Source organism: Hippopotamus amphibius, chromosome 11, assembly GCF_030028045.1.
Source record: "Hippopotamus amphibius kiboko isolate mHipAmp2 chromosome 11, mHipAmp2.hap2, whole genome shotgun sequence".
NCBI classification, from domain to species: Eukaryota; Metazoa; Chordata; class Mammalia; order Artiodactyla; family Hippopotamidae; genus Hippopotamus; species Hippopotamus amphibius.
This window is the reverse complement of record NC_080196.1, coordinates 37,992,128-38,001,327: the sequence shown is the minus strand read 5'-3', so window position 1 is coordinate 38,001,327 and position 9,200 is coordinate 37,992,128.

Sequence of the window (9,200 nt, the reverse complement as noted above, 5' to 3'; positions counted from 1 at the left end):
AAGATGTAAAATAAATCAATCTGTCAGTATAATTGATTATTGAGAGATGAAGAGAAGTAGGGAGAGGTGGAAATATAAATTTATTACATTCAATTTTTATAGGATATTAATAAATACAGCCTAAAATATGAAGGATTAAGTAATTAATTTAAAATTAAAAGATAACTTTGGAACAGATATTTAAACTCTCCAAATTATCAAAAGAAACACACACACAAAAGGAAGCAAAACAGAGAAATATGGTAAAGGAAGGAATATAAACAGAAAGCATAACATAACATGTGAGATTGATGAGATTTCAATAAATATAAATGAGTTAAACTCACCTATTAAAAGAAAAATATTCTCATAGTGGATGATAAAGCAAAACCCAATTATTCTCTATATACAAGCAACACACCTACTAAAAATAATTCGGGCTGAAAACCAAAGTATGGACAGAGGCATACTTAGCAAATGCAAACAAAAGAGCAGGTGACCCGTCAATATCAGATAAGGGTGAATTCAAGACAAAAAGCAATGAAGAAAACAAAGATGGCTTTTTATAATGGTAAAAGGGGATAATCTGTAATCAAGACCTAAAAAATATACTTTTATGTATTCCAAAATCTGAATTTTGGAAAACTGCTCAAAAATCTCAAAAATTGGTCAAAAATACTATAATCTCAGAAAAATTATTGAAAATTTCATGAAAATATAAATTAAAATATTAGCAAACAGATCCTATCAGCACATTAAAAGAGAAGTACATTATAATCAAGGATCATTTATTCTCGAAATAAAAGGATGGTTCAATATGAGTAAATCTATAACATAATTGATTACATTAATTGATCAAAGAGAAAAATCACATAATCAAATCTCTACTATATTGAATTTCTTAAAATCCAACACCCATTCTTATTTTAAGGAAAGAAACTTTTAACAACCTAAGTACAGATGAATAATTCCTTGAGATATATGTCTGTCTATCCATCCATCCACTTACCCCAAAGTCAGCATCATGTTTAATGGGAAACTACTAAACCATACTCATTAAAGTCAAGAACAAGATATCACTGACAATTATTCTCATTTAATATTTTTCTGGATGTTCTAGCCAATGTCATTAGACAAAGAGAAAAAACAAGAAGTATAAAAAACTGGGAAAAGAGGAGTTAAAGTTTTCATTATCTGAAAAGAAAATAATTATCTAATTATTTATGTGGAAAGTCCAGGAGAATCAACTGAAAAACTATTATAATTAATAAGAAAATTTAGTAAAGGGCAAGAGCTGGTACAAAATTAATACACCAAAATGAAGAGCTTTCATACTTATGTAACAACTAGTTGGAAGAAATAGTGGAAGTCCTCAGGATGCATCACTTTTTCCCAAGCATGCCATTCTCCTTCATGAGTATCACCTTTTTCCCAGGTGGTTTCTTGTGACTGAAATGCTACCTCCTTTCCCCTCCCTTATTCCCTGCAGAGTACCTGATGCTCCTTCAAATTCAGCACCATGTCACCACCTCCAGGAAGCCCTCCCTGCCCCATAAGTGTCTTGATATCCCTTTCCTATGCCCTGGTCCTTCTTCAGATATCACACTCTCAAAGGGCTCACCACACAGTACTGTAACTGTCTGATTATTGGCTGCCTCCCCCATTTGACTGAGCTCCTTGAGAAAAGGGACTTGTCTGCATTATCTCTGTGTGCTCAAGCCCACCACCAGGCCTGCAAAAATTAGGTGTTCCATCAAAGTCCACAGCAGATACTGTGATAGGTTTTTGATTCTCTTCATAAGAAATCATGACCCGAAGACAGACAGATAGCTAAATGGAAGGTAGGTGGTCAGATGGATAAATAGATTAGGAGAGATATTATAGATTCATATAAGTTGAAAAGCAGGTGCTGATTAGTAGGTTGTTAGGCCTGATTTGGTCACATTTATGGACTGTAATTCTTTCACAGATGAAAGAATGAATTTGGTAAGAAAAAAAAATTATTCAGTAAAATGCTGTCCAAAACTGTTAATGAATGCATAAATGTATTTGTTCTAGAAACAAATGGTTACAGATTTTACTTGTTTCCTTTTCTAAAATATCTGTAATTTTTGTTGTGTTGACTTTTAGGATATTATGCTTTAATTTTTTAATTATTGTGACCATTAATATTATTGGTTTTCCCCGATTAAATCTTCCACTTTAAAAAAATAATGCAATGAAATTTTTAAAAAATTATCTAAATAAAATTAAAAGTATCTCAAAAAAAATCTTCCACTTAAACATAAAAGTAGAATGTATGAACATACTTCAAAAGCCAATAATTTTGCCTTAATGTCAATATTTGTTATGAAAATCTTAAAAGATGGCTGAATAAAACATATGTAAATGTTTTCACCAACAGAAAAAAAAAGTTTAGGTGCCCTGTAAATGAATGGATGGATGGACAAGTGGGTGGACAGATGGACAGATGAATGAAGGGCACAGAGAATCCTGTCTCCACATGATAGCTTGGTTGACCTTTTAAAAATGGAAATTGGATCATGCCATTCTCTTACATAAAACTTCAAATGCATGTAAATCAAACCCAAACTCCTAAAAAAGAAAGCAAAGGGCAGAATCATTTGTAGAGTATGTTATCAATTGTGGGCTTGAGAAAGAACAAACATGACCGGGGGGAGGGTGGCTTTCTCACTGTATATCCCGTGGACCTCTTGAATTCTGGAATACACGCATATAAGTACAAAAATTAAATACTTTATTCTTTTTTATATTTCGAAAGTGTTCTAAAATAAGCATGCTTCATTTTGTAAAAGCTGTTTTTAAAAATTCAAAAAATAAAGCACCTTTAATTATTATATAGTCTTGGGAGTTAATTCCTAATCGTTTAAAAGCCATATGTGTGTTTTTCCCTAGCTTTGCTTTCCAATGAACAGTTTGAAAAATGGCAACCTTGTCGCCCCCTTTTAAAATAGACACTCATCTGTCTTTGCTTAGTTCTCATAATCGCTAAGTTTTCTTCCTATTTTAACATTTATGATTGATATCATTGGCTCTTGATCTTTAGTGAGCTGGATATAACCCCAAGGAGGCATTTGAAATAAAAATTCTTGAGGTCCTACCCCCAACACTGAGTCATGAGTCTGGGTGGGGCCCTGGAATCTGCATTTTAACATTACCACAGGAGGGCTTCCTAGGTGGCACAGTGCTTAAGAATCTGCCTGCCAATGCAGGGGACACGGGTTCGATCCCTGCTCCAGGAAGATCCCACATGCTGTGGAGCAACTAAGCCCGAGCGCCACAACTATTGAGCCTGTGAGCCACAACTATTGAGCCCATGTGCTGCAACTACTGAAGCCCACACACCTAGAGCCCGTGCTCCTCAACAAGAGAAGTCACGGCAACGAGGAGCCCAGGCACCACAACGAAGAGTAGCCCCCACTCACTGCAACTAAAGAAAGCCTGTGCACAGCAAAAAAGACCCAACACAGCCAATAAAATAAATAAATAAATAAATAAATAAATAAAACAAAAACAACAACAACAAAAAACATTACCACAGGAGATTCCAGTGCAGGTGGTCCACAGACCACACTTTCCAAAACATTCATTCATGACTTGAAGAAACAGAGTATTTTTCATATAAAAGTGACAATCCTATGTAGTGTAGAAGTCACATTTGAAAGTGGTCTCTCCTTCTGATGACTGTTCCCCCAACACACATGCACACATACTTATACCTTTATAAACATCTGTATTATGTACTAATAATAATGTGATATATAATAATACATATATGTAATACATATACATGTGTTTATACACATGTACTGTATGTAATACATACAGTACATGTGATAAAACCTGCAACACATACATGTGAGAATATATATATAAATATATATTATTATTATATGCCTTATAATGAGGTTCTTTGTGCACTCCCTTGTCTTCCCTCCAGCTTTTTGAGAGTGAGATCCAAGTCTTTATCGACCCAATGCTCCAATGTGAAATAAATGTATGGGTAACAGAAACCAAAGCATACAGTTCAAATTTGACTTCCTTTGGCTTAGGGATCAAGTTTCTCTGCTAGCTGTATAAGTTCCTAGTCTTTCTCCCCGTACAAAGCTCAGATGTGGACAAGCACAGCACTGACCACCTCAACTGCAATGCTGCCTGCTAAGTGTACAGGGCGGATGTTTTATTTTAAAGTATGTGTATAAATCACTCTGGTAGCTTTCTGTGCCTTTCCCAGGACCTCTGATGAGCCCTTTCCTCTGTGAATCTTAAAGTGAAAAGAAAGTCTGAAAAAGCAGTGCAAGTGGTTCAGATAAACATCCCAATGGGTTTTGTACATTACATGAATTGTGAGGTAAAGGGACCCAGGACTTAGAGCGGTAGCTCTATGCTACCCCCTGGTGGCATGATGCTCCATGGCATCCCAGCCCCACCCTGCACCCTGGCTCTTAAAGTGGACACAGACTGGCGAGGCTCATTTACGTGTCCCCAGCAGCACCAGGCTTGGAGCGCCTACAAATATTTGCTGGTAAATAGGTTAACAGTGTGAGTGGCAGGGTACAAAAACATAGTTAGAATTTTACTTTCTTCTGCCCAACTGAGGATTCTGCCAATTGTGTAACTTCCTAGGTTTTGTTTTGTTTTGTTTTTTAGCACAGAGCTTTGTGAGCCTAATCTTTTTTTTTTTTTTTTTGACTATGTTGGGTCTTCCTTGCTGCACTCGGGCTTTCTCTAGTTGTGGTGAATGGTGGCTACTCTTCGTTGTGATGTGCAGGGTTCTCATTGTGGTGGCTTCTCTTGTTGCAGAGCCTGGGCTCTAGGTGCGCAGGCTTCAGTAGTTGTGGGCTCAGTAGTTGTGGCTCATGGGCTTAGTTGCTCCATGGCATGTGGGATGTTCCCAGCCCAGGGATTGAATCTGTGTCCCCTGCATTGGTAGGGGGATTCTTAACCACTGTGCCACCAGGGAAATCCCTGTGAGCCTAATCCTAATGCACAGATCTGTCAAAAGGAAAATGTGGAAAACACTAGACTCGAAGCACAATCCTAATAGCACAAAACATACATGCCTAAATCACCACAGGTAAAAAACCAGAGATTTTGGGAAAAGTCACTGCACCCACCAACTGGGACATTCACCACCACCCAGACCCTGCACCTGTAGAATGGGTCAGGGCTAGCCTGAAAGTGACTGTCCCAAAGATACGATTGGATGATTTAGCCCGAAGAACAGAGAGGACTAAGAGAGAATTGAGTAATGATTTACCAGTCTGAAGGATGCTCTGTGCCCACTGAAATTAGAATAAGAAAAAATAACCTGGGGCAGCTCAAGTTCTTTCAGTAAAGAACTTCCTAAGAAGTATCTAAACCTTGTATCTGGATTCTTCTTTAGGGATCACTAGGGAAAATAATTTTAGTCAGCAATAAATGCAGCCCTGCCCAAGGTTGGGGGGGGGTGCATTTGATGGTATTTTGGGGGCTCTTCTAGCCCTATAAGTTAGAGGCTCATTTAACAGTCCCTGTGAATAGGGAAGATGAGATAATGTGAATAAAAGCAAAAACATTTACTTACAAGACTCGGACAGAGACAACCTCATCCGTGCACACAGCTATCACAGGGACTGAACATATCTCTGGGATTTCAAGTTCCCTGATGAGAGAAGCAGCCTTAAATGGAAGTTGCTTGCTGGGCTAATGGTCAGGCCCTGAGTGGAAATTCTGAGATCAATAGGCCTTTCTAAATTCAGGAAATCGAGACTGCACCTAAAGCTTAATGGGCTGATGAGAACAGCAAATACATACCATTCTTTTCTCTCTTCCCTGTCAGTGTTTAATTGGCTCACACCCCACTTTTCCTAGAAGTTAATGCTGTCATTATGTGCAAACTTTGGGAAGAGGTGAGGAAGGAAAGTTGACAAATCACACTCAGTGGAAATTCCACGAAAGGTGTGCTTAAGGCAATCCAGGCTCCGCCTTGTTATAAATGGCTATTTTCAAAGAATGCTGATGACATCTGCTCCTAAATTGAGTCTTGTCTGTGCTTAAGAGAAGTTTCTACTTTGCTGGGATTACGAATTGGACCAAATGTTCCTAATTCAGAGTTACAGGCACTTTGTTTTAAGTAAAAGTTTGAACTATACATTTTTTAAAACACAAATTAATTCTTTCCTAGAACAATGTTTATTGTCCGGGACTTTACAGGGCACCTTTGATCAGGGAAGGATTTTTCTTCTTGGTATTCGGCTTTTATGACGTGGAAAGGCCCAAGTAAAATATCAAAGAGATGAAGAAGGCCTTCCTTAAATAAATCGGGGGACAAAATCATGTATCTTAAATATAACAGGAACTTGCATGTTTAATAAGGATTCATCTGTTTCCCATACTTTCTATAGGTCTGGTTCAGACAGGAGTCACAGAAGAAAAGACTTCTTTATGAGCTAAAGGAACCTGCTGCTCAAGGGATGACTCTGAAGGACAAACTCCCAATCGGCAAGGGACTAGAGAGAGGAGCAATGCATGTCAATTTTCAACATGGGCTGAAACACATGGGGTTAGTTGTCTACAAGGTGTGATTCATGAGAACATCTGCTCTGCACTCCTACAGCTAAAACTTATCTCACTTGATTATTGGCATTGCTTGTTTTGTTTTGTCTACCACCCCATTCCCAGTTATACTGTATGCTCCAAGAACTGGGAAAATACCTGCTTTTTTCATTATTATATCTCAAGCACCTAGTAGAGTGTTGGTATTCAATGAATAAAAGTTAAATTTAGATTAAGATTTTACTGGACTTTCCTGGTGGCACAGTGGTTAAGAATCAGCCTGCCAATGCAGGGGGCATGGGTTCGATCCCTGGTCCGGGAAGATCCTATGTGCCATGGAGCAACTAAGCCTGTGCACCACAACTACTGAAGCCTGTGCACATAGAGCCCAGGCTCTGCAACAAGAGAAGCCACCACAATGAGAAGCCCATGCACTGCAACGAAGAAGAGACCCCTCTCACCGCAACTGGAAAAAGGCCCCACAACAACAAACACCCAACGCAGCCAATAAATAAATAAATAAGAAAAAAGATTTTACTATAAGTAAATCAGCCAAGAAAAAAAAAGAAAATAGACCTCCGTTATTTAGTAACATTTCCTAGGTAGTAAAGTTACTTTTACAATATAAGAATTCATAACTGAATTCTGAAGTTGAAAACCTACTGAGGAGTCATTAATTGCTTAAAATCTGAAGTCTGGAAAAACTATTGCTTTAAAGTTTTAGTCCTCTTACTAATCAGTATGATTAGTGTAAAAAAAAAAAAAAAAGTATTCAGTGGTTTGCTTTGCCCAATTTTAATGAGCCCAAACTCTAACTTCGCACTGGAAGAGGCAGGACACAAAGCATGGCTGATTACCACTATTTACATAATTTCTCACCAGAGGCCCACAGTCAAAGGCGCTACTTATTCTAAAATCTTTAGAATATAAGAAACAACCCAAGCAGTCAGTAAGTCTGGAGTTCTACTTCCAGAGCTCCCCTTTGTAGATACTCAAGAATTTTTTCCTTGCTGAATTCATCATTAATAGCCACTTATCAAATCTACCAATATTGACTCTGTGAAATCTCTCCCCACCTGTCACTTAGAACACTGCCTTCTCTAATCCTTCACTGCGTGGGGGCAGAATAACTGAGGAGCATGGGAAATGGTGATGGGCAATGGGGGTCTGTTTTTGAGATGTTTCAATAGTGTTAATGACTAAAAAAGCAAGACTTAAGACAGAAAGGGAAAAAAAAACTCCCCAAAACAAAAACTCCCCAAACTTGCAACTTAAACTTTTTAGGAAAAAAAATGCTACAAATATGATGTGAAAAGACTTAGAGAGAGAGACAAGATGGCAGAGTAGAAGGACTTTGAGCTTACCTCCTCTCACAAGCACAGCAAAATCACAACTAACTGCTGAACAACTATCAATAAAAAAGACTGGAATCTACCAAAAAAAGATATTCTACATCCAAAGACATAAAGAAGAAACCACGAGATGGTAGGAAGGGTGCCCTCATGATATAATCAAATCCCATACCACCCAGGTGGGTGACCCACAGACTAGAGAATAATTATATCATGGAAGTTCTCCAGTAGGAGTGAGAGCTCTGAGCCCCACACCAGGTTCTACAGCCTAAAGGTCAAACATTGGGAGGAGGAGCCCCCAGAGCATTTGGCTTTGAAGGCCAGTGGGGCTTGAATGCAGGACCTCCACAGGACTGCGGGAAACAGAGACTCCACTCTTAGAGGGTGCACACAAGGTCTCATCGTACTGGGTCCCAGCGTAAAGGCAGTAACTTCATAGGAGCCTGGGCCAGACCTACCTGCTGGTCTTGGAGGGTCTCCTGGGGAAATGGGGTAGGAGGGTGCAGCTGTGGCTTACTGTGGGAACAAGGACACTGGTGGCAGAGGTACCAGGGAATATTCATTAGTGTGAGCTCTCCTAGAAGCCACCATTTTGGCACCAAGGCCTGGCCCCACTCAACAGCCTGTAGGCTCCAGGGCTGAGACACCTCAGGCCAAACAACCAACAAGGCAGGAACACAGCTCCACCTATCAGCAGACAGGCTGACTAAAGACTTCCTGAACCCACAGCCACATCTAGACACTCCCCTTGACATGGCCCTGCTCCCCAGAGGGCCAAGACCCAGCTCCAGCCAGCAGTGGGTAGGCACCGGCCCCTTCCATCATAAAGCTTGCACAAGCTGCTAAACCAGCCTCACCCACCAGGGGGCAGACACTGGAAGCAAGAATACTATAATCTGGCAGCTTGTTGAACTGAGTCCACAAACACAGAAATTTAAACAAATGAGATGGCAAAGAAATATGTTCCAGGTGAGAGAGGAAGATAAAACCCCAGAAAAACAACTAAGTGAAGTAGAGATAGGCAATCTATCAGAGAAAGACTTCAGAGTCATGATCATAAAAATGACCCAAGACCCTGGAAAAAGAATGTATGTACAGTGTGAGAAATTACAAGAAAATTTTAACAAAGAATTAGAAAATATAAAGTACAACCAGAGTTGAAGAATACAATTACTGAAATGAAAAATATACTAGAAGGAATCAATGTCAGAATAAATGAGGCAGAAGAACAGATAAGTGAGCTGGAAGACTAAATGGGGGAAATCATTGTTACAGAACAGAAGAAAGTAAAAAGAATGAAAAGAAATGAGG